General features: G+C 50.8%; 1 long non-coding RNA gene across 3 annotated transcripts; it reads right to left on the reverse strand.

Moving 5' to 3' along the window:
• On the reverse strand, window positions 1–25252 carry LOC139364396 (uncharacterized). Of its 3 annotated transcripts, XR_011626226.1 has the most exons (4): window positions 19793–25252; window positions 3038–15194; window positions 1340–1443; window positions 1–192 (listed from the first exon to the last, which is right to left on the reverse strand). It is a non-coding gene; the product is annotated as an uncharacterized lncRNA (long non-coding RNA). The 3 variants fall into 3 exon arrangements; XR_011626227.1 differs by lacking the exons at window positions 1–192; window positions 1340–1443 and having other exon boundaries at window positions 1954–13536; window positions 13885–15194; XR_011626229.1 differs by lacking the exons at window positions 1–192; window positions 1340–1443 and having other exon boundaries at window positions 1954–3246; window positions 13054–15194.
• Window positions 25253–26601: the final 1349 nt, after the last annotated feature.

Below are 26601 nucleotides of genomic sequence, written 5' to 3' on the forward strand. Positions count from 1 at the left end.
TTTATATGAAACATCCAGAACAGGGCTTGGAATTAACAGACCGGCGGGGCAAGTGTGGAGGCAGGAGACCAGTTACGAGGCCAGGGCATTGCTCCCGGCAGAGTCAGCGGCATCTCTGAACAGGGAAGAGGCAGCTGCACAGGGAAGAAGTTGTTGGATTCTGATTACTTGAAGGTAGAGCCTCCAGGATTCCTTGAAGGATAGTGTGTGAGAGAGACACATGTCAAGGACAACCCCAGGGCTTTAGAGCTGAGCCCCTGGGCTATGGGGGCACCATTCACTGAGCCTGATGAGATGGGGGTGAGGGTGAAGACACTTAGTCTGGATCTGTGACATGTGGGAAGCCAATTGGGAACCAGCCCTGGGAAGGAAGGCTCCAGGGTCCCGGATCCACACTCCCAGGACACTGGAAATTGCAGGCCCTGGCCAGTGAAGGCACCCCCCTGAGACACAAGACAGAAGACGCAGGTACATAGGGAACCATCTGTCCCTTCCCCGCCTGTCAGGAGGACACCATGTGGCTGTGCTGGGAAGAAGGTCTCTGTTGCCGCCGCTAGGCAGGAGCCCTGGAACAAGGTCTCGTCACACCCGCCACAGCCGCTGGGTCTCTCCAGAAGCTTCTGAGAGGTTCCTCAGAGGCTGCGCAGCTGGGACAGAGACTCCTCTGGGCAGTTGAACACACGCAAGCCTCAGAGGAGGGGGCGCTGGAGTCGGGTTGGCTGCAGGAGGAAGGGGACAGGCACACACTTCCTGGGATGCCCAGAGCTGGCTTCACAGCCTCCAGGGCCAGGAGGGAGGATGCCAAGACACTGCCTGCTGGGTCCTGGGCCAGCCAGGGGGAGAGAAGACCAGCGGGGTTCAGTCGGGCATGGTGTCTGAAGCAGTGGAAGGTGGGTCCGTGCCAGGGGACATGGAGTGGCAACCCCTGCCCGCTTCACCAACCGCTGCCCACCAGCCAGCCCACACTCAGGCTGGGCTGTCCCACTCCCGTAGCCCAAGGAGATGCTCAGGGACACACTTGGAGCACTGCAGACCCAAGCCCGCCCTCCCAGGGGCAGACACTGTTCATTCATGCATGCATTCAATCTGCAAATATTTCTCGTTTTTTGAGACAGAGTTTCCCTCTGTCGCCCAGGCTGGAGTGCAATGGCATGATCTCAGCTCACTGTAACCTCCACCTCCCAGGTTCAAGAGATTCTCCTGCCTCAGCCTCCTGAGTAGCTGGGATTACAGGCACATGCCACCACACCCGGCTAATTTTTGTATTTTTAGTAGAGACGGGGTTTTGCCATGTTGGCCAGGCTGGTCTCAAACTCCTGACCTCAGGTGATCCACTCACCTCAGCCTCCCAAAGCGCTGGGATTACAGCGTGAGCCATCGCGCCCAGCCCCACAAATATTTCTTGAGTGCCCGCAAAGCAGTCACTGCAGGCATGGGATCCATCTGTGAACAAAACAGACAAAATAATCCCAGTGTGGGGGCGGGGCGAGAGGATACAGACAATAAAGAATCACATAATAAATGAGTAAATTATACAGTGGTTAGAAGAAGGCACAGACCATGTCGACGAAAAGGAGACAAAGCAGGGGAGAGTTAGGAGGGTGGAAGTGAGGTGCGAAGTTGTCATCTTGAATCGGGAGGGGAGGGGAGACCTCTTTGGGAAGGTGACATTTGCACAAAGACTTGAAGGAGCTGAGGAGTTAGGAGGTGAATCCCTGGCCCAGCAATGCCCAGGCTATTTCGCCTCCTGCCCTCCCTGCCCTTCCCTAGGCGGCCCCATGCTTGCCCCCCCAACCCTTCTCTGCCCACTTCTCTCCTCCCTGCCCCACTCCCCATAGCTCCCTCTCGTTTCCCTTGGCCCTCTCTTTTCTCTTCCCTCCCATTCCCTTTACTTCCTTCTTGTCCCCGTCCCTCTTGCTGGGAGACAGAGAGACCAGATGGAAACCATAATGGAAAGATAAGGGAGGAGTCCGGGTGCCGTGGCTCACACCTGTAATCCCAGCACTTTGGGAGGCCAAGGTGGGTGGATTGCTTGAGGTTAAGAGTTCGAGACCAGCCTCACCAACATGGCAAACCCCCGTCTCTACTAAAAATAAAAAATTTGGCTGGGCATGGTGGTGGGCACCTGTAATCCCAGCTACTCGGGAGACTGAGGCAGGAGAATTGCTTGAACCTGGGAGACGGAGGTTGCAGTGAGCCAAGATCATACCACTGCACTCTAGCCTAAGCGACAGAGGGAGACTCCAAAAAAAGAAAGAAAGGAAAGAAAGGAAGGGAAAGAAGAAAGGAGGGAGCAACAAAGAGAAAAGAACAGCAAAGAGGAGTGGACTGCAGAGGAGGCCTCCAGCATAAGCCCTCACTCCAGGGAATGGGCTCTCTCTCTGTGCAGCCCTAGGCATGGGGAGAGGCTGGCGTAGCCTCTGGGCCCAGGGGCAGGTCTGTCCCCCCTGGAGGACTGCTGGACCAAGGAGCTAAGAATTATGGTTTTGTGGGAAAGGGGAGATGTATGGCTTTATCCCCCCCACTAGAGCGTGGCCAATTAGAAAAATGAAAGTTAAGCCACAGACTCTGTGGCCAGAGTCTAGCGGACTTTCTCTGCCACCTGGTTGGCAGGGGCTTGGAAGCAGGTGTCTGAGCTGGGCTACATTTGCCCTGGGGCTTTGCTTCCGCCCCACCACAGAAAGAGGACAACTGGGCCCTCTGACTTGGACAGAGGATTTGCAAAGACCTCGCCCGCTGCCCAGTTCCAGCAACTTTACCTGTCTCTCCCCAAGCCCACCCCCTCCCATGAGGACACAGTATCCACCAAGCCGAGGGTGGGAGCGAGGGGCGGACAGGGCATTGTCATCAGGAGAGGCGGCTGGGTTTCACTGTCCCAAATAGCCACCCTGTTCTAGCACCCAGGCCAAGCCTCAAAACCCTACATTCTACATTTTAGATACAAGATTTGGGAGCAGGGCGTGGCGGGGAAGGCTGGCAGACATTTCCCGCGTGGAAGCAGCACCCAGGATTGTTTAACTCGAGAATTTCGACTCACCAAGGGGAGGTCACCGGCTGTCTTCGAGCCACTCAAGGTCGACCTGCCCTAGGTCATGTCACTCCCAAGGGGGAGAGAACTTGACAGTTTCCTTGCCACTCTTGTCCCAGCTGGGGGAGCTGCCCTTCCCAAGCTCCCAGAGACCGCTGGCCTCTCCCCTCTCACAGCACATATGGCCCTGGGGTGTAACTGCTGTTTACCCGTGGCTCCTTGAGCAAAGGAAATATCTTTTAGTTGTTTCTTTATCTCCAATGCCTGGCAGAGTTCCTGGAATACAGTAATTGCCCCTTATCCACCCGCGGTTTCGCTTTCCGAGATTACAGTTACGTGTGATACAGTACAATAGGATATTCTGAGAAACAGAGAGCACATTCATGTAACTTTTATTACGGTATATTGTTTAATTGTTCTATTTTCTTATCAGTTGTTGCTAATCTCTTACTGTGCCTAATTGATAAATTCAACTTTATCATAAGTATACAGGTATAAGAAAAAACATATTTCGTGTGTGTATGCGTGTGTGTATGCGTGTGGGTGTGCATGTGTGTGGGCATGTGTGTGTGTGTGTAACTGGCTCAGTATTATCAAAGGTTTCAGGTGTCCACTGAGGTCCTGGAACGTATCCTCCACAGATAAAGAGAGAATACTATAGATGGGTTTTGGGTAGACAAATGGATGGGTGGATGGGTAAAGTCCAAGAATTTTTTTTTTTTTTTTTGAGACAGAGTCTGGCCCTGTCACCCAGGCTGGAGTGCAGTGGTGCAATCTCAGTTCACTAGAGCCTCAACCTCCCCGGCTCAAATGATCCTCTCACCTCAGCCTCCCAAGCACCTGGCACTACAGGTGGGCACCACAAAGTCTGGCCAATTATTACTTTTTTTGTAGAGGTAGCGGGTCTCCCTATGTTGTCCTGGCTGGCCTCCAACTCCTGGGCTCAAGCGATCCTCCTGCCCCAGCCTCCCAAACTGCTAGGATTATAGGAGTGAGCCACTGTGCCCAGCCCTGAATTTTTGCAGTGTGGAAAAGTTCAACAATGTCTATATAATTCCCGAGCTGACATTACCAAAATATGACATTGAGCTTCTCTTCTCACACGTACCTGGGAAAATCAGAGCCAAAAAAGCAGACTGAAGAATTGAAACTTTGGGGCTGGGGTTGTGTGATCACAACTCCATGCCCTGAGCCAAGGGAAGTGCAGCCAGAGTTGAAAAAGGGAGCCAGGCTAGGCTGGGCCTGCTGGACAGAGGGAACAAAAGGGAGCAGACCATCTGCCCCACCATCCACAGGACCCGGGGTCTGGGGACAGGGCATGTCACCCTTCAACGTCCAGCAGAATTGGCTGGCATATGAGAACAGGCAGGTGCACGGTGCACCCTCTTTAGAGATGGTGGGTCACTGTTGCCAGAAAGAAAGTTGGCCAGGTGTGTCCTGCATCCGATCAGGAGGGCAGCCTGGCTTTCAGGCTGAGGGACACATCTGAAAGTGTCTCCATAGGGTTGGAGAGCCAAATCTAACCAGTGGTGCTATGCCCTGCCTGTTATAGGAATGGTGTTTGAACTGTGCTGAGCTGGAGAGAAGGAGGGGCACTGGGTCTGCCAGCATGAGCATCAGGCTGTGGGCAGGGCTGCATACCAAGCTCATCCCTGCCTGGAGTCAACACCTCCCAGAGCATGACCATGCCCACTCCACATTCAGCCATAACCTCCAGTGAATCATCAGTCCAGGTGTCTCAGATGGTCAGTGAGTAGAAATCAGGGTCATCAGAAGAGCTTTTTCCTCACTGTAAATTGATTGCTCGTTGTATCATGCAGGATCGCCTTCAGTGGCAAGCATCAGCTCCTTGTAAATTAGAGACTCAACTACATAAGGGTTGAGACTCTTAGACACAAAAGTACAGATCTAGGCAGTTCAGGGCTGGCGAGGTCTTTCCATGAAGTCCTCGGGGACCCAGGACCTTTCTGTGTCTGCTCCACCATCCTCAAGGTCACCTCTTATGCAAGATGGCTGCTGGTACTCCATCCATCACAACTACATTCTAAACAGCAGGAAGGAGGAAGGGAGAGAAGAGGCAAAAGGGACACCCCCTTTCTTTTAAAGACTCCGGGCCAGGCACGGTGGCTCATACCTGTAATCCCAACACTTTGGGAGGCCAAGGTGGGTGGATCACCTGAGGTCAGGAGTTCAAGAACAGCCTGGCCAACATGGTGAAACCCCATCTCTAGTAAAAGTGCAAAACTTAGCTGGGCGTGGTGGCACATGCCTGTAGTCCCAGCTACTCAGGAGGCTAAGGCAGGAGAATCACTTGAACCTGGGAGACAGAGGTTGAAATGAGCTAAGATCATACCACTGCACTCCAGCCTGGGCAACAGAGTGAGACTCCATCTCAAAAATTATAAATAAATAAACTCCCCAGAAGTCCAACGTATCACTTATACTTACTTTTCACTGGCCAGAAATTAGCCACATGGATGCACTCCTCTGGGGACTTTTGTTGGTGTAAGTCCCCTTGAGAGCTTTGGGTAAACTGAGAACACGGAGCATCTAAACGTGTAAGTCTGATAGCGGATCTTGGGCCCTGGAGAGGCCCCACCTTGGCCATCTGGGAGTCTCTCTCTTTGCCAAAATCACCCCGCTAATAAGTGAAAGAGTCAGGATTTGAAACCGGCACTAGCCTGTCTTTGCAGCTCACACTCTTAGATGCTATACCACACTGTTACTTTGAGTTTGAGTTCTGGCCTCACCCCTTACTATCCCTGTGACCCTAGGAATGTCCTCTGAGTTCAGTTTCTATACCTATAAAACGGGAATAATATTAACACCCACCTCAAAAAGGTGTTGCAAGAGAGATAATATATGCAAATAGATCAAGACAATGTATGTAGCAGATCAAGAAATTACAGATCTGAGTCTGTTTAACAGATTCAGTGGGATTCACAAGGAAGATTCTGGGCCCTGCTGCCACCTTGATGTTGTCATAGACCTTGCTGATGGACGAGTACATTCTGCAGTAGGCGGGGGCACCCGGGGTCCCTGGAAAAGTCATTCTGTAGTACAATGAGGGGAGCAGTTGCTCAGACTTCTCATCTCCAAGATATTCACGGAGGGTCTGGTGAAGCCCGCTCCCCGTCTTGTGTCTCTGCCCCAAAACCCCATCGCTGTCAGCTGGTTCAGAGAGGAGCAGAATGAAGAAGGAGGTTGCCTATTGCCATGGAAACCAAGGCTAGAGCCCAGCACCCTGCAGCTCCTGGGCACAGAGCAGATATGTGCCTCTAGGTTCCAAGTACCCAGATGCCCCTCCACCCAGTGTATGTGTGCCTGCACGTGCACACACACACACACACATACACACACACACACTCCCAGCCACCAGTGGCTGAACTAGTGAACTAGCAGCCATTCAACTGAGCTCTCGCAAGGGGCAAAGTTTCTCCAGGTGGAGGCTAAGACAGGCCATTGGAGACACTTGGCTGTCACATTCAGGAAACCACCCACCTGGGCCAGCGCATGGAGGAGCTTACATGGCCATGCATGTAAAAGCTACATGCCAGCAGATGCTCTGGCCCTTCCAGAGGCAAATGAGTTTTGCACTTCCCGGTGTAACAAGTGATCCAGGCAAGGATCATCGGTGGATGCAGTAGTATGTTCACAAGTTTAACAATATCACCAAAGATTACTTATTCATTACAAAAGGGAAAGCATACCTTCAAAGGAGAAATCTAGCAGACACCACGTGATCAAATGTAGGGTCACCAGAAACAGGACAAGCTGACATTACATGCCTCCTTGGGTAATGCAATAATAAGTGCAAGACATCTTCTATTTAGTATTCTCACCAAAAATGTAAGGACTGAATCAAATGATGAGGAAACAATCAGATATTCAGGTTGCCGGGCGTTTTACAAGACATCTGATATGGACTCTTCAAAAATGTCAATTACAAGAAAGACCAAAAGACTAGATTAAAGGAGACTAAAGAGACATGACAATTAAATGCAATGCACGATCCTTAAGTGGCTCCTGAATGGGGGAAAACCAGTTATAACTGACATTTTTAGAACAATCGGGGAAATGTGAATATGAGCAGAACGTTAGATAACATTATTACATCCGTGTTAAGTCCTTGGGTCTGATAATTATATCATTATGGTTATGGAGGAGAAGATCCTTTCTCATAGAAGACATGTGCTGATTATTTAGGGATGGAGAATCAGATGTCTGCAATTCACTTCCAGATAATCAGAAGAAAGGAAAGAAGGACAGAAAGTAAAAGCGGCCAAGGTTCACAATGGGTGCCCCCATGTGAGGATACACAGATGCTTGATGGACTGTTCTTTCAACTTTTCTGAGGTTTGAAATGTTCAAAATCTCAAAATAAAAGAGAAAAAGACTCTTTTAAAAAGGAGTCAAATGATTCAACGTTCCTGGCAGTTTTGTGGGGGCAATCAGCGGCAAAAGACGGGGGCCTCTTTCATTTTTTCTACTCACTTCGTTTTTTCCGCTTTGCCCTGTTCTGCATGAGATGCCTCTCCTGGCTTTCGACAGGGGAAACTGAAAGCCCCAGGGCACTTCATGGTGAGGAGCAACTTCACTGATGGTTTGGAGATGGAGGAGGTTGACATTGTAGAAAATGCAGCATTTGGCATCCTCTTCTTGAAACTACCTCGGTCTCATTGCTCACCCAGCTATAGCCCACCACCACGTGGCTGGACTCTTCCTACTCGGCTTCCTCCGCCCTTCTCTCCCCTCTCCTGCCCTCCGCTTGTTCTTCTCCTCTGCCCTGGGATCTCACTAGCTCTTTGAAATCTCCTTCTGCCTGTGTTCCAAGGGCCAGCACAACTGGTTAAACAAAAAGAAGGCACCTGCATAACTCTGAACCCAAATTCCTCTTGGTGTAGCCACATTTTAGTCTTTTTGGTTTGGTTTGGTTTGGTTTTGAGACGGAGTCTCGCTCTGTCACCCAGGGTGGAGTGCAGTGGCACGATCTCGGCTCCCTGCAACATTTGCCTCTCAAGTTCAAGTGATTCTTCTGCCTCAGCCTCCCAAGTAGCTAGAACTACAGGCATGCACCACCATGCCAGGCTAATTTTTGTATTTTTAGTAGAGATGGGGTTTCGCCGTGTTGGCCAGGCTGGTCTTGAACTCCTGGCCTCAAGTGATCTGCCCGCCTTGGCCTCCCAAAGTGTTGGGATTACAGGCATGAGTCACTGTACCTGGCCCACAGTCTTCTATACTCCAAACCTCACTCTTTAAGAAAACACAAGGCCAGGTGCGGTGGCTCATGCCTGTAATCCCAGCACTCTACAAGGCTGAGGTGGGCGGATCATGAGGTCAGGAGATCGAGCCCATCCTGGCTAACACGGTGAAACCCTGTCTCTACTTAAAATACAAAAAATTAGCCTGGCGTGGTAGCGGGTGCCTGTAGTCCCAGCTACTCAGCTTCTCAGGAGGCAGAGGCAGGAGAATGGCGTGAACCTGCGAGGCAGAGCTTGAAGTGGCTGAGATTGCACCACTGCACTCCAGCATGGGCAACAGAGCGAGACTCCATCTCAAAAAAAAGGAAAGAAAAGAAAAGAAAACACAAGGTGGCTGGGCATGATGGCTCACACCTCTAATCCCAGCACTTTGGGAGGCCAAGGAAGGTGGATCACCTGAGGTCAGGAGTTCGAGACCAAACTGGGCAACATTGTGAAACCTGGCCTCTACTAAAAACACAAAAATTAGCCTGGCGTGGTGGTGCGCGCCTGTAGTCCCAGCTACTCAGGAGGCTGAGGCAGGAGAGTTGTTTGAACCTGGGAGGCGAAGGTTGCAGTGAGCCGAAATCACACCACTGTACTCCAGCCTGGGTGAAAGAGCAAAACTGTCAGAAAGAAAAGAAAAGAAAAGAGAAGAGAAGAGAAGAGAAGAGAAGAGAAGAGAAGAGAAGAGAAGAGAAGAGAGAAAAGAAAGGAGGGAGGGAGGGAAGGAAGGAAGGAAGGAATGAAGGAAGGAAGGAAGGAAAGAAGGAAGGAAGGAGAGAGAGAAAGAGAGAAAGAAAGGAAGGAAGGAAGGAAGGAAGGAAGGAAGGAAGGAAGGAAGGAAGAAAGGAAGAAAGAAGGAAGGAGGAGAAGAGAAGAGAAAGAAGAGAAGAGAACACAAGTACTCCATACCACTATCAGTAATAATAATAGCTACTATTTTGGGGGCACTAACCCTGCACTTCAAATACGTCATCTCTAACGCTTACGAATGTGCCCCATGAGAGGGGCCCTAAGGAATGTGAGATTCAGGATGGCTGATGAGCCAGCGCAAAGTCCACAGCCATGAAGCTGAAATGCTACAGAGTGGCAACACGGACACTGCAGACTCAGAGGGGGGAAGGGGACACAGGGTGGGGATGAAAAATTACCTGTTGGGTACAATGTACACTATTCAGGTGACAGATACACCAAAAGCCCAGACTTTACCACTCTCATCCATGTAACTGAAAACGATTTACACCCCTAAACCTATTGAAATAAAAATGATACTGTTTTTAAAGTGAAGAAGCTGCCTGATCGGGGCCTTTTAAGATGCTTCTCAACTCTGCCAAAGAGTGCTTCATGATCAGAGGCTGCGTGAGCTGCCAAAGGCTACACAACTACCCAGACACACAGAATGGGGGCTGGACCTGAGGACATGCCCTGAGGGCTGGGAGCGGACTAAGGAGATGGAGATGGGCCAGGTGCAGTGGCTCATGCCTATAGTCCCAGTACTTTGGAAGTCCAAGGCAGGTGGATCACCTGAGGTCAGGAGTTTGAGACCAGCCTAGCCAACATGGTGAAACCCCGTCTCTACTAAAAATACAAAACAGCCAGGGGTGCTGGTACACACCTGTAATCCCAGCTACTTGGGAGGCTGAGGCAGGAGAATTGCTTGAACCTGGGAAGCAGAGGTTGCAGTGAGTCAAGATCACACCCCTGCACTCCAGCCTGGGCTACAGAGCAAGACTCCATCTCAAAAAAAAAAAGAGAGAGAGAGAGAGACAGAGATGGTGAAGCTGGGAGGGGGCTAAAGAGACGGCGATGGTGGGGCTGGGAAGGGATTAAAGAGATGGCGATGGTAGGGGCTGGGTAGGAGTTAGAACATGAACGTCTGAGACAATGGCTTAGCTCAGTGCCCCCCACTCCAGAATGTGGATATTGACACATCAGGAATGTACTGAAGTGCCTCCTCTCAAAGTGGGAAGTGGGAATGGTCCCTTTCCCCCACCTCCTCCATCATCTCCCAACTCACCAGCCCTCCCCAGAGGTTCAAGCCACCTCTGCTGCCTCCTGGCTTCAAGCAAGTCAGAAGACCCAAGGGAAATAAACTGGAAAAGAGACTGGGAATGCAATCAAAAGTAGCAACGATGATGTGTGCTGGAAACCAGGAGGGAATTGGCAAACAGCAGCGGAGGGCTGAGGCCTGGGACACCTGGGGAGAGATGGAGAGGGCAGAGACGAAGGGGAGGGAGGAGAGAGGGCGAGGAAAGGTGGCTCAGCCACACAGCCAGGGCACAGAGGCTGCCGGACAGGAGGACCCCAGGCCTCGCTCCTGGGAAACTGGGAAGAGATGATATCTCGACCCAGAGTCTGGCGTTTCTTCTGAAATGTGAATAAAGCTCACTTCAGTCTGGGCACTTCTCAGGAAGGTGAGAGGAGAAGCTGAGAACAGAGAAAAAGACAGAGGGGCGAGAGGAACACTCTGGACCGCTTTCATGTGTCCTCTAACTGAATACGTAATCTCTAGGGGAAGATGTTGTTAGGCCCATTTTGCAAGTGAAAACTGAGCTCAGAGAGGTTGAGTTATCCGCCCAAAGTCACACCATGAAAAAGTCATTGACTCCAAACCCCTAGACCGGGCTGACGTGGGGGTCCATTTGGAAGTTATCATCAGAGTGGGAGCCCTTCAAGCTCTCAGCACCAAGACAGTGTCATGAAGCAGGAGACAGGGGACTCCCTGAGGTCACACACTGAATCCAACAGTCAGGTCTGAGCAAGTGAGAGCATGGGAGGGGGACAGACCCAGAGACATGGGGCCAGAGGGAGGTAGGGGGACCAGGACCTCACCCGGAAGTCTCCTTCATGGCCCTCTCACCAGCCCCACAGACTGGACTTCGGGCAGGAACCGCACATGCCCAGAAGACGACGTGAAATAGATAAGTCAGTAAGAGGAACACGGAATGCCCACACCGTCTCTGTGGGGTCTCAAAACAGCAGAGCTCCCAAACGACCACTGTGATTGCCTTTGGGTACAGCCGACTTGGGTCTGACACTCAATTCTGCTACTTCGTGTGTGATTGTGGTCGGTCGCTTAACCTCTCTGAGCCTTGGTTTCCCCTTGTATAAGATGGAGATTGTGATCACTCCATCCTCATAGAGTTCCCGTGAGCATCATCGAGGGAATGGTGCCAGCACCCCCGGCCATCTACAAACCCGTTCCTATTATCGCATTATTCAAATGTATATTAAATGCGCTAGAAGCCACCCTTGCAGGGGAGTCCCCAGGGAAATCCTTTCACAACCAGCTTTCCTGATGTCCCTGCTTTGAAGGCCTGGATGCCTGTAATTGGGGTGTAAATTGATGTACTGTGAATTGTCATCCCTCACTTCCCTGTCTGCCCACTTGAGCTGTAGTTTTCATCCCGGGCTCCAGTTCCTCCTCCCAACTCATCCCTCTAGAATTCTATGCTCATTTCTAAAATCCACAGGATAAGACACAGAGAAGGCAAGCAGCCCCAGAGCTACCCATTGTCCTCTCTGGGTCTGGCATCAAAAGAGGAGCAGAGGCCGGGCACTGTGGCTCATGACGGTAATCCCAGACCTTTGGAAAGCCAAGGCAGGCAGATTGCCTGAGCTCAGGAGTTCAAGACCAGCCTGGGCAATATGGTGCAACCTCGGTTCTACTAAAAATACAAAAATTAGCTGGGAGTGGTGGCACACACCTGTAATCCCAGCTACTCGGGGGACTGAGGCATGAGAATTGCTTGAACCCGGGAGGCGAAGGTTGTAGTGAGCCGAGATCATGCCACTGCACTCCAGCCTGGGTGACAGAGCAAGAAAAAAAAAAGGAGCAGAGAGAGCCATGACTCAGTTTAGCCTGTGTGGCTTCCCTTATGCTAAACCACTGGGCAGATATGATGGTTAATTTCATGCATCAACTTGATAGCTGGTAGAACCTGATTTTAGGGTGTGTTTCTGAGGGTGTTTCCAGAGGAGATCAGCATTTGTTTCTGTTTTTGTTTTGAGACAGTCTTGCTCTGTTGCCCAGGCTAGAGAGCAGTGGCATGATCTCAGCTCACTGCAACCTCCACCTCCTAGGTTCAAGCATCCTCCTGCCTCAGCCTCCCGAGTAGCTGGAACTAAAGGCACCCATCATCATGCCTGGCTAATTTTTTTTTTTTTGATTTTTAATAGAGATGGGACTTCACCATGTTGGCCAGGCTGGTCTTGAACTCCTGGCCTCAGGTAATCCACCTGCCTCGGCCTCCCAAAGCGCTGGGATTAGAGGCATAAGCCACTGCACCCGGCCAAGATCATCATTTGAATCCGTGGATGACTAAAGAAGACCACCCTCACCCATGTGGGTGGGCATTGGCCATTCCATTGAGGGCCGGGACAGAGCCAAAAGCTGGAGGAAGGGCCAGTTTGCTCTGTGCCAGAGCTGGGACATCCAGCTCTTCCTGCCCACTGACATCTACGCTCCTGGCTCTCAGGCCTTCAGCCTCGGACCGGGACTTTGGGTTTGGACTGGAACGACACCACTGGCCTGCCTGGACCTCCAGCTTGCAGACGGCAGATCGTGGGGCTTCTCAGCCTCCATAATCAGCCTCCACTGAGCCAATCCCTCGCAGTGAACCTCTCTGTTTATCTGCATCTGTTGGTTCTGTTTCTCTGGAGAACCCTGACTAATACAGCCAGGAACAAAAACAACCCCTGTGCCTCACCATCTTCAGTGACTTAGGTCAGCTTCCCCAGCAGACAAACTCTGAGGCACAGCTTTGCATGCGGGAGGCTTACCGCGGAGAACTCCTTCGCAGCATTGTTAGGGGGCTGGGGGAAAGCAGGATTAGGCAGAGGGAGATGCTGGGCTGTGATGCAGCTGCAATGGAGGCCTCCGCTGATCCCGCAGGGAGATCTGGAGCTGGACTGACCCTACGAAGCTGTCCCAAATCAAGGTAAAGGAGTCAGAACTTTGCATCCTTGCTTGGACCAGTCATTGGATCTGGGCTGCCCTTGAGGAGGGGGCATAATCTTGGATGAGAAAACTCCCTTTGGCAGAGGGCAATTCTGGAGGAGGGACTTCACCGGGAGCCATCAGCAGCCAGCACTCCCAGTGGTGAGGGAACCAGCACCTTGGTCCTCAGTAGATCTCTGTTGGGCACCGCAACTTTCACGGTGGCCACCCCTCATTCTACTGGGATCCACCTGCTTCACAGAGTGTCTGTCCATCTAGGGACCATTCTTCCAGGATTCTGGGTGGTCTCTTTCCCTGAAAAAAATCTAAAAGAAGATGGCTAGTTGGTTGCATTACAGCTTATTTGCCACTACAGCTGGTCCTGAAGCTGCAACTGGTACCCACTGTGTCCCTCCTCTACTGTCCATCTTAGAATCCCCTCAACCTCGGTGAGCACCTCTGCTGATCTAGACTTCACCTCGTAGGATGACCCAGACCCTCATCGCTCACAGGTCTAGCCCCTCCCTGGTCACTGTGCCCTTCCCAGCTCACGGCTGCCGCACTTACCCATTTACTGTCAAAAATGGGCAAGGGGATAACAAAAGACAGCCCAACAGATCACGTGGGTACCAAAACTGCTCTTCCCTGCCTTCATTGTGTAACAGCAATCCTACCTTCTCCTGCCAGTTGATCAGGAACAGTACTTCCTGCCAGTACAGTGACTCCTTCTCTCGTCTCATGGCTTTTTGGTCCAAGGAATCTGAAATGACCAGGTGGCAGATGTGGGTTAAAGTTTAGGGGAGCTCTTACTCTATACCCCGGTAAAGTGTTCCCCATCTGGAAACCAGAGCAGACCTTCAGACATACAAAGCTAAAAGTTGCAGGGACAGGAAATGAGTTTCCTAAATGAGTCACTGAGAATGACAGTAAGTGATGGCTCCGTTACTTTCACCCCTTAGCTTCCAGACCATGTGTCTTACCTACTGCACACACAACACCATAGAATAGTATGGTCGTCCATTCGGGGTGTGCTCTGGGTTCTGGGGGATGACTCTCCATGCTCACAGGGTGTCATGTCGAAGCTGTCTCTAGCAGGCTGAGCAGAGGCTCCAGTGCTATGAAGACCCAGAAGCACACTACAGCTATTTTTCAGAAAATGCACGATTTTCCACTACAGATGGCATGGCCTTGTTCCAGAACTCTAGGGATCTATGTTGTTATTCTCCTATCGGGACTTGCCACAAACTCGTAGCGTCTTTTCTCACCACAGATATGTCTGTCATCAACGTCTGCTGGGTCACATGACTCCAGACGTGGGACTGCTCGTACCACAGCCTGGAGCTGCTGCAGAACCCTCTCCTGCCTTGGGCCCCTCTCAATGCTGGCAGCCATCCTTGGCACTTGGCAAAATGGGTTGCGGCAGTATTTGTCAAGTGTGGAATATATTGCTTAAAGAACCCAAAAAACGCCTATAAGATGTTTTGTTTCCTTCTGATGTGTGGGAGGTGCAAGATGCAACAACTTGTGGTTTCCTTTGGAGGAGATGTCCTGGTGTGCCCCAAACCAAATCACTGTACTAAAAACTTCGCTGATAGGTAGTCCCCACCTTCTGAAGCATGTCTGTCCTGTCAAGCCTTCCAAATCACTTGCCACTTCTTGTCCATCCAGACTAATTAACGTGATGTCATTGATATAATGGGCCAGTGTGTCTCATTGATATAATGGACCAGTGTGGACTGGGTGCAGTGGCTTATGCCTGTAATCCTAACACTTTGGGAGGTGGAAGTGAAAGGATTGCTTGAGCCCAGGAGTTTGAGACCAGCCTGAGCAACATAGAAAGAACCTGTCTCTACAAAAAATAAAAAATTAGCCGGGCATGATGGCACACAAATATAGTCCCAGCGACTCAGGAGGCTGAAGTGGGAGGATTGCTTGAGTCTAGAAGGTCGAGGCTGCAATGAGCTGTGTTCACACCACCGCATGCCTGGGGGACAAAGAGAGCTTGTCTCAAAATAATAATAATAATAATAATAGTAATAGTAATAATAATAATAATAGATCAGTGTGATGTTCTATGGAATGAGGGGATGTTCTGGATCCCTGTAGTCTAAAGTTTCTCCACCTTGGCACTATTCACACTTTGGACCAGATAATTCTTTGTTGTAGGGGCTGTCCCCTGCATTGGAAGATGTTTAGCAGCATCCCTGACCGCTACCCACTAGATGCCAATAGCATGCCCCCTCCCAGTTGTGTCAACCAGAAATGTCTCCAGACATTGCCAAATGTTCCAGTAGAGAACCAGTTTCACACTATATTATGACAGAGAGTGGCAACATTAGCACACACATAGGCAGAACTGTGCATGAATGCTGTTTTCCATCCTACGGGATTGCAAACTGCTTCCAATTACCCCTCCTACTAGAAATGGAAGAAGCAGCCACTTGCCAGATCAATAGCCACACACTGTGTACCTAAGGCTGTGTTGATCTACCCTAGTGCATGGTTGTATTGATGAAAGTCTACTCCCGGCCCGGCACAGTGGCTCACACCTGTAATTTCAGCACCTTGGGAGGCTGAGGTGGGCAGATCACTTGGGGTCAGGAATTTGAGACCAGCCTAGTCAACCTGGCAAAACCCTGTCTCTACTAAAAATACAAAAATTAGCTGGGCATGGTGGCACACGCCTGTAGTCCCAGCTACTCAGGAGGTTGAGGCAGGAGAATCACTTGAACCCTGGAGGCAGAGGTTGCAGTGAGCAGAAATGGTGCCACTGCACTCCAGCCTGGGTGACAAAGTGAGACTCTGTCTCAAAAAAAAAAAAAAAAAAAAAAAGAAAGTCTACTGTCATCTTCTAGAATTCATCTGAGTTTTTTTGTTGTTGTGTTGTTGTAGGCACTAAGCTAGTGAATTGGATAACGATGGAATGAGGACTCACCACTCAAGCATCTTGGGTCTTTGAAGGTGATGCTAATTTCTGCCATTTCCCCTAAACAGTGATACTGGGTTTGTTTGTTTTGTTACTTAATCAGGATGGGGGACAGTTTCAGAGACTTCCATCTGGGCTTCACAATAACCTTTAGACCAAAGAGCAAGGAACAGAGTATGAATTCTGCCAGTCATGTATGCCCATCCCAATTACAAATTCTGGAAATAGAGAACTGGGTGGGTTCATGGATTCAGTGCATCTACTGTGGTCAAAGCTCAGACCAGGATTCTATTAATTTTCTTGGTCCCATCTGCTCCTACCCTAACAGGAGGCCATGATGACACTTCAGATCCCTACATATGAACAAGTCATCTTGAACCCTTGTATCCTGTAGCCAGTAATCTTAGAAATGTCTGGTTTTCCTTTCATCAGGGTACAGTAGCTCAAACAAATGGCTGCAGGTTCTTTTGCAGAGGAATGGGGTAACCACTACCATGTACGTTTGCCGTGTGTTGCAGGCTGCTGCTTCTTGGAGATCAAGTCTCTCCTTCATTGAATGGGTTCTGGGCCTGAACTCTAGCTCAGTAAGGGATTGTGGGCTTTTACTGGTGCAGTAGCTCCAGCCATCCTTGAATTCTTTTGGCTGTATAAATTACATAATACTTGCTGGGCGCAGTGGCTCATGCCTGTAATCCCAGCACTTTGGGAGGCCGAGGCAGGTGGATCACCTAAGGGGGAGAGTTTGAGACTAGCCTGACCAACATGGAGAAACCCCATCTCTGTTAAAAATATAAAATTAGCTGGGGGTGGTGGCACAAGCCTGTAATCCCAGCTACTGGAGAGGCTGAGACAGGAGAATTGCTTCAACCCTGGAGGTGGAAGTTGCGGTGGGCCAAGATGGTGTCATTGCACTCCAGCTTGGGCAACAAGAGCAAAACTCCATCTCAAAAAAAAAAAAAAATTACATAATACTCTTTGTAGCTGCCTGTCTATCTTGCCCCTGGGAACACCGTGTTCTAGGAGCCATTTTTATAGCTCTCTGCAGGCTCCCTACTTGCCACTCTGACCTTGCTGCTCATTACAATAATTCTGCCCACCTTGCCTGTGATGTTTAAGTTCCACCACTGAGCCTCTATTCTTTCAGGATCCCATCTTCCTTATTGCTCTCAGGGAGATCAGTCTGTCACGGCGCCTCCTCCTGTCAGCCTTGCTTTACAGCGGACAGCACCCTTGAGGGTTTCAACCATGCCCCCAGCCCTCTTCCCAGTGCATGGTAAATGGGCAGTCCTCTGGGCTTTCCCAAAGAACATAGTTAGCAAGTCACTTCTCTGGCTTTATGTAGTTATCCATTCTAGCACGCCCACTTCCCTGTTTTTTTGTTTGTTGTTTGTTTGTTTGTTTGTTTGTTCGTTTTTTGAGACAGAGGCTTGCCCTGTAGCCCAGGCCGGAGTGCATGGCGTGATATCACCTCACTGCCCTCACTGCAACCTCCACCTCCCAGGCTGAAGCTATCCTCCCACTTCAGCCTCCCTAGTAGCTAGGACTACAGGTGTATGCCACCATGCACAACTAATTATTTCTTGTAGAGATGGGGGTCTTGCCATGTTGCCCAGGCCGGTTTCCAACTCCTGGGCTCAAGCAATTCTCCCACCTCTGCTTCTCAAAGTGCTGAGATTACAGGCATGAGCCACCTCACCCAGCTTCTCTGAGTCTTTTGGTCCCATCTTCTACCATCTATCTGCCACAGCAGTTCTGGCACTTCTAGTTTACCTAGTGTGAGCCCTTGCTTTTTCCAAGCTTCCAAGAGCCATCCTAACAGCGAGTTAGCACCATCTTCCGGGGTCCTTGCCAGGTGGTTAAATCTTGTATCCTTGGAGGTGGCTCCCTCGTTGCTGAACTCTCCCTACCTGACTTCCTCCTCCACTGCCTTTGATCCCAGCACCCTGGCGATCCAGTCCCATCCATCCTCTTCTGATGTCTGCCAGTGAACATTGGCTGGGCCCTGAAGCCTGTCTGTCATCCCTTTATTCTCTTAGTATGACTGAATTCTGTTGTAACTTGACTCTAGATACTGGTCTGGGGGATAGAAAAGGAGGCGGCACAGATTGTCTTGCAAGCCAGAGGCCTCTGCACCGGCTTCAAGCCAGGGAGGGTTTTGCTTGCCTTTAACAAGGAGTGAATCACCCTGCAGGCCCAGAGGGTTTCAGAGAATTTAGGGATTCAAGATTTTCAAGTGCAACAACCCAGATGTCCCCATCCGTATGTCATCGATGAGCATCCCTCTTTCCAATCCAGGCTCTGACCTTGGAGTAGCAGACTTGCCAGAGTCGAGAATTCAGCCTTCTCTGTAGCTCCATTTATAATTAAGTTCTGGGCGCGATCCTCAGCTTTTTCTGTCCACGAGCTGCAGGAGATGAGAGTCTCTTGATACATGCTGCCAAGGAGGGCCTCTGGATCTCACACTTCACTTAAATCGGTGATTAATCACCCCAGCTTTACATGGTCTTCGTCCAATGCATTGGAAGGCCCCCAGCAATCACTATCTGGATTTTTTCCCCTTTTTTACTTTACTTTTTGAGACAGGGTCTTGCTCTTTCACTCAGCCTGGAGTGCAGTGGTGTGCTCACCACCCACTGCAACCTTGACTTCTTGGGCTCAAGCGAGCCTCCCTCCTCAGCCTTCCGATTAGCTGGGACTACAGATACACGCCACCACCTTGGCATTATTCACATTTTGGGCTGCATAATTATTTGTTGTGGGAGCTGTAAGATTTTTTTGTTTTGTTTTTGGTTTTTTGAGACAGCGTCTCCCTCTCATCCAGGCTGGAGTGCAGTGGCACATTCTCGGCTCACTGCAACCTCTGTTTCCCGGGTTCAAGCTATTCTCCCTGGCTCAGCCTCCCGAGTAGCTGGGATTACAGGCGCCCGCCATCATGCCTGGCTAATTTTTGTATTTTTAGTAGAGATGGGGTTTCACCATGTTGGCCAGGCTGATCTCCAACTCCTGACCTCAGGTGATCCACCCAGCTTGGCGTCCCAAAGTGCTGGGATTACAGGCACCTGCCACTGTGCCCAGTTAATTTTTGTATTTTTATTAGAGATGGGGTTTCGCCACATTGGCCAGGCTGGTCTTGAACTCCTGACCTCAGGTGATCTGCCTATCTCAGCCTCCCAAAGTGTTGGGATTACAAGTGTGAGCCACTGCGTCCGGCCGCATTGCAGGATTTTTAACAGCATCCCTGACCTCTACCTCCTACGTACCAATAGCCATGCCATCCCCCTCCCCCACAATTATGACAACCAGAAATGTCTTCAGACATTCTTGGCTGGCTTTTTGTTTGGTTGGTTTGTTTAGGTCGGGTTGGATTTTTTTGTAGAGGCAGGATATTGCTAGGTTGCCCAGGCTGGTCTTGAAATTCTGCCCTCAAACAATCCTCCGGTCTTGGCCTCACAAAGTGCTGGAATTACAGAGGGGTGAGCCACTGTGCCTGAACAGCAATCACTATCTGACTCCATAGTTTTTATAATGATTACTTCCCCCAAACCTCTCAAATGGCTGAGATATATGTGCCAATGCATTCCCTTCTGTGGATTTTCCATCCCAGTTCACCATGACTGAGAGTTTTAACAACTGCACTGCTATAGCACAACACCTACCCTCAAGGGATGGGGGTCTCATTGCTGGACCCAGCAAGTAATGCAACTCAAAAATCCCATTGAAAAATCTGCTTCCCATGACCTCTTCCAATACTAACCGCCTTCCATCAGAACTCAGAGGTAGGGATTTCTGAAAAGGAGAAAAAGAGCAGAATTAGACAGAGGGAGAAGTTGAACCGTGATGCGGTGGCTACAAAGGCCCCAGACACTACTGCAAGGAGCCCTGGGGCTCAGATGAACCTTCAGAGCTGTTTCAAATCAAAGGATCCTATTTGATTCTCAAAACAACCTTACAAGGATGGCGCTATCATTATCCTCCATCTATAGATGAGGAAACTGAGCTTAGAGAGGTAAGTGACTTGCCCAGGATCACACAGCTTTAAGGGGTTGAGCCGGGATTTCCACCCAGGTCTTTCACTCTCTAAAGATTCCTTCCAGGCCGAGTGTGGTGGCTCACACCTGTAATCCCAGCACTCTGGGAGGCTGAAGCAGGAGGATCCTTGAGACCAGGAGTGAGACCAGCCTGGGCAACATAGGGAGACGTTCTCTCTACAAAATATTTTTTAAATTAGCTGGATGTGGCGGCATGCACCTATAGTCCCAGCTACTCGAGAGGCTGAGGCAGGAGAATCACTTGAGCCCAGGAGTTGGAGGTTACAATGAATTATAATTGCACCACTGCACTCCAGCCTGGGCAACAGTGCAAGACCCTGTCTCAAAATAATAATAAAAAAAATTTAATAAGACAACAAATAAAGCTTCCTTCCAACTTGTCCTCCCCAGTCTCCTAGGGCCTCGGAGTTCTCTGTTGGATACTCTTCATCCGGCTGGCAGAAAACAGGGCGGCAGACGGGATGTTGTGTGGGAAGTACCACAGGCCAGGTGTGGGCACGCCAGTCATCACTTCTACCCATATTCCACTGGCCAGAACTCAGCCACGTGGCCCAAGGTCGCTGTCTACAAGGAAAGCTGGCAATGTAGTCTAGCTGTGTGCCCAGGAGCAAAGGAGAAATGGTTTAGTCCAGTCTCAGCCCTGCCCTGAGTATGGGAGTGCTGAGAGCCAGCAGAGCAGAGAGGGCCCATCTGTTTCATTAATTTGCTGTTTGTTCTTGGGCTGAGGGTGGAGGAATGCCCACAGGAGCTAATTTAGTTGGCAGCGAAAGGGAGTGAGTTGGGAGGTGCCCATGGGTTCTGGTTTATCAGCCCGGGCCCGGGGAATGTAAGGAGCAGCCATCTCTGAGGGACACCGGGCCTGAAATCCAGGGATTCAAGTGCACAGGCAGACCTGGCGGGTGGAGGCTGCTATTACTCTGTGGAAGGGAGAAGTGAGGCCGGACGGTGGGTTGGAGGGATTCACCTGCCCCGAGTGAGCCAGCGGGTCCTTCACAGCTCAGGAAAGGGGTCAGGGATACCTGATAGCCTCCCTTCTTCTAGGAGTTCCTGTGAGGCGTGTGGGGCCAGGCCTCAGCTCACCCCACTGTAGGCTGCATCCAGAATGAGGGGGGCCAGGGCTTCAAGAGCAAGCCAGCCGTGCTCCCCTGCGGAACTGGGGTGGAAATGCAGCACTAATCTCCTCCCTGCCAGAGCCCCCAAGGCCTCCACCCTGGCTTCCCATGTCTCTGGGCACAAAGAATCATGAGCCAATTTATTAAAGGCTCTGAAAAGTCCTGCAGACAGGAAACCTGTTTCTCTTGGTTTAACCAGCATTTCCCAGCATTATTTCAAAATGTCAAGATTGGAAAATACTGTTAAGAGTTAAAAGAAGGCCAGGCACGGTGGCTTACACCTGTAATCACAGCACTTTGGGAGGCTAAGGTGGGCAGATCACTTGAGGTCAGGAGTTCGAGACCAGGCTGGCCAACAAGGTGAAACCCCGTCGCTACTAAACATTCAAAAATTAGCCGGATGTGGTGGATGCCTGTAATCCTAGCTACTCAGGACGCTGAGGCAGGATAATTCAACCCAGGAGACAGAGGTTGCTGTGAGCCAAGATCGTGCCACTGCCCTCCAGCCTGGGCGACAGAGTGAGACTCTGTCTCAAAAAAAAAAAAAAAGAATTAAAAGAAAAAAAAAACAGATGTAAGCCTGAATGCCAACCTGAATGCTTGCAAGCTCTGCCCCGTTTGCCAATCTGAGCCTCCAGGAGATGGAGATAATAAGAGGAACTTGCTGCCACGTGGGACTAGCTTAGGGATTACACAGGATGATGTGTAAGCACCTGCCACTTAGCTGGTGGTTTAAAAATGCAACTCTTCTGCTTCCCCTCTAAGACTCATTCCCCAGGGAACACCCCCCAACACACATCCATGTGATGTCATCAGAACTTTGCAAGCAGCCACCTTCCACGGATCAGGAGGTTCAATGCTACCAACAGCAGGAAGGACCGAGATAGCTCAGAGGCGAGGCTGGAGCTTCTCTCCTCCTCATTATCTTGAAGCCAGAAGTGCAGCTGTCACTTGGCCCCAGCGCTGAGCCCTCTTAACCTGTTCCCATTTCCAGCCTCTTACCCACTTGTAAAGGTGCGGGCAGAACGCTTGATTTCCCTGGGCTCTCCTGGCTCAGGGCCCTGACCACGGCAGCCGCTGAAGATGGCCTGCTGACAGTGTGATTACCGGTGACCTTCAGAGCTGGCTTGGTTAGGAACATGATTTATAACCAAAATTACAGGGAATTCTATTGCCGGAGGTCTGGGGGACTGCAGCAGCCACCTTCCAAGGCAGTCTCCACGCCCCCAGCTGGCTTCCCCCAGCAGGGAAGAGGTGTATAAGGGGACCAAGAGAATCCAGACCAGCTAGGGATAAATCAGAACTCTTGGTCTTACTGGCTGTGTGACTGGGTAAGGACCCAGGCTTCTCAGGCTCAGCTCCCCCATTTGCAAAATGGGGGTGCTCCTATAGCCTGCCTCAAAGGGCCAGATGGGTTCAAGTGAGATAATACCTAGAAAGTGCTGGCATGGGCCAGGTGCAGTGGCTCATGCCTGTAATCCCAGAACCTTGGAGGATGAGGCGGGCGGATCATGAGGTCAGGAGTTTGAGACCATGCTGACCAACATGGGGAAACCCCATCTCCACTAACAATATAAAAATTAGCCAGGCGTGGTGGTGCATGCCTGTAATCCCAGCTACTCAGGAGACTGAGGCAGGAGAATCGCTTGACCTCAGGAGGTGGAGGTTGCAGTGAGTCAAGATAGCACCACTGCACTCCAGCCTGGGCAACAGAGCGAGACTCCATCTCAAAAAAGAAAAAAAAAAAAAGTGCTGGCATGGATGGTACCTGGCATGGAGCGAAGTGGCTCCACTTACTCAACCAGCGGGAATCATTACTACCAGTAAAAGAAGCCTCGACAGGGACAGTCCACCTGCCCCAACGCCAGAGCTCCTTGGAATCACGCCTGCTCCCTCCTTGTTCTCCCCAGATGGTGACTGATGGGCTTCTGGGAAAATAAACCAAAAAGGCCTCTGGTGGATTCCCCAAGCCCAGAATCCATTCGTTGTGATCAGTACCTGGTCAAACTGCTTGTGAGTTCTTTTGAATGTCACTCCTGTCCTGACCCGGGGGGACAATGAGTCAGTCCCGTGAACACTGCAGTTAGGTCAGGGAGAGGGAATTTGCATCCCTCGCCCCTCTGGGCAGTTCCAGAGTTCAAGCTTTTGTCTTAGGCCAAACAAGCCCAGGCAGGCACTGAAACAGGCAGGTCACTGTGATCCCAATAATTGTCCTTGCCAGGGATAAAAAGTCTTTTGAACTAAGAGCAGCCGCAGCCCCAGGAGCTGAACAGGAAGAAGATTGCACCTGGCCAGAGAGCACTCCCACACACACCATACAACACACAACACACAACCCACCACACACATCCATCCACACACCACACACACCATACACCACACAGCACACCATACACACCACACAACACACAACCCACCACACACACCCATCCACACACCACACAACACACCACACACACCCATCCACACAACACACAACACACCACACACACCACACACACCCATCCACACACCACACAGCACACCACACACACCCATCCACACACCACACACACCACACACCACACACACCACACAACACACCACACACACCCATCCACACATCACACACAACACAACACACAACACACCCATTCACACAACACACACACCATACACCACACAGCACACCATACACATGACACAACACACAACGCACCACACACACCCATCCACACACCACACAATACACCACACACACCACACAACACACCACACACACCATACACCACACAACACAACACACACACACCCATCCACACACCACACAACACACACACACCCATCCACACACCACACACCACAACACGCACACCCATCCACACACCACACAACACACCACAGACACCACACAACACACCACACACCACACACTCCACACAACACACAACACACACACCCATCCACACACCACACACACAACACACACACCCATCCACACACCACACACACCACACAACATACCACACACCACCCCACACACACCATACACCACACACACCACACAACACACCATACACCACACACGCCCATCCACACACCACACAACACACCACACACACCATACACCACACACACCACACAACACACCACACACCACACATGCCCATCCACACACCACACGACACACCACACACACCACACAACACACCACCCACACCCATCCACACAACACACACACCACACACCACACACACCACACAACACACCACACACACCCATCCACACATCACACACAACACAACACACAACACACCACACACACCCATCCACACAACACACACACCATACACCACACAGCACACCATACACATGACACAACACACAACGCACCACACACCCATCCACACACCACAAAACACACCACACACAACACACAACACACACACACCCATCCACAAACCACACAACACACCACACACACCACACAACACACCACACACACCACACAACACACACCACTCCACACACCACACACACCCATCCACACACCACACACACAACACACACACCACACAACACACACACCCATCCACACACCACACACACCACACAACATACCACACATCACACCACACACACCATACACCACACACACCACACAACACACCACACACGCCCATCCACACACCACACAACACACCACACACCACACACACCACACAACACACCACACACACCCATCCACACACCACACACACCACACACCACACAACACACAACACACCACACACACCCATCCACACAACACACAACCCACCACACACACCCATCCACACAACACACACACCATACACCACACAGCACACCATACACATGACACAACACACAACGCACCACACACCCATCCACACACCACAAAACACACCACACACAACACACAACACACACACACCCATCCACAAACCACACAACACACCACACACACCACACACCACACACCACTCCACACACCACACACACCCATCCACACACCACACACACAACACACACAACACACAACACACACACCCATCCACACACCACACACACCACACAACATACCACACATCACACCACACACACCATACACCACACACACCACACAACACACCACACACGCCCATCCACACACCACACAACACACCACACACGCCCATCCACACACCACACACACCACACACCACACAACACACAACACACCACACACCCATCCACACACACCCATCCACACAACACACACACCATACACCACACAGCACACCATACACATGACACAACACACAATGCACCACACACACCCATCCACACACAACACAACACACCACACACAACACAACACACACACACCCATCCACAAACCACACAACACACCACATACACCACACAACACACCACACACACCACACACCACTCCACACACCACTCCACACACCACACTCCACACAACACACACACCCATCCACACACCACACACACAACACACACACCACACACAACACACAACATACCACACACACCACAGACACCATACACCACATACAACACACAACACACCACACACGCCCATCCACACACCACACAACACACCACACACCACACACACCATACACCACACACACCACACAACACACCACACACCACACACACCCATCCACACACCACACAACATACCACACAACACACCACACACACCATACACCACACACACCACACAACACACCACACACCACATATGCCCATCCACACACCACACAACATACCACACAACACACCACACACACCATACACCACACACACCATACAACACACCACACACCACACATGCCCATCCACATACCACACAAGATATCACACACCACACACGCCCACCCACACACCACACAACACACCACACACCACACACACCCATCCACACACCATACATACCCATCCACACACAGCCCACATGCTCATCCACACACAGACACATCACACACACAGCCCACACGCTAATCTGCACACATACAACACACACACACCACACAACACACCACACACACCACACATAACCATCCACACACGTCCATACACATAAATCACACACGCCACACACACACCATACATAGCCATCCACACACAGCCCACACGCTCATTCACACACACACACACCACACACACAGCCCACACTTCATCTGCATTCCCACACACAGCCCACACGCTAATACACACACACACCACACACGCTCATCTACATACACACACCACACACACCACACATACCACACAACACAACACACACACATC

The sequence above is a fragment of the Macaca nemestrina genome, chromosome 1, assembly GCF_043159975.1.
Source record: "Macaca nemestrina isolate mMacNem1 chromosome 1, mMacNem.hap1, whole genome shotgun sequence".
Classification (NCBI taxonomy): domain Eukaryota; kingdom Metazoa; phylum Chordata; class Mammalia; order Primates; family Cercopithecidae; genus Macaca; species Macaca nemestrina.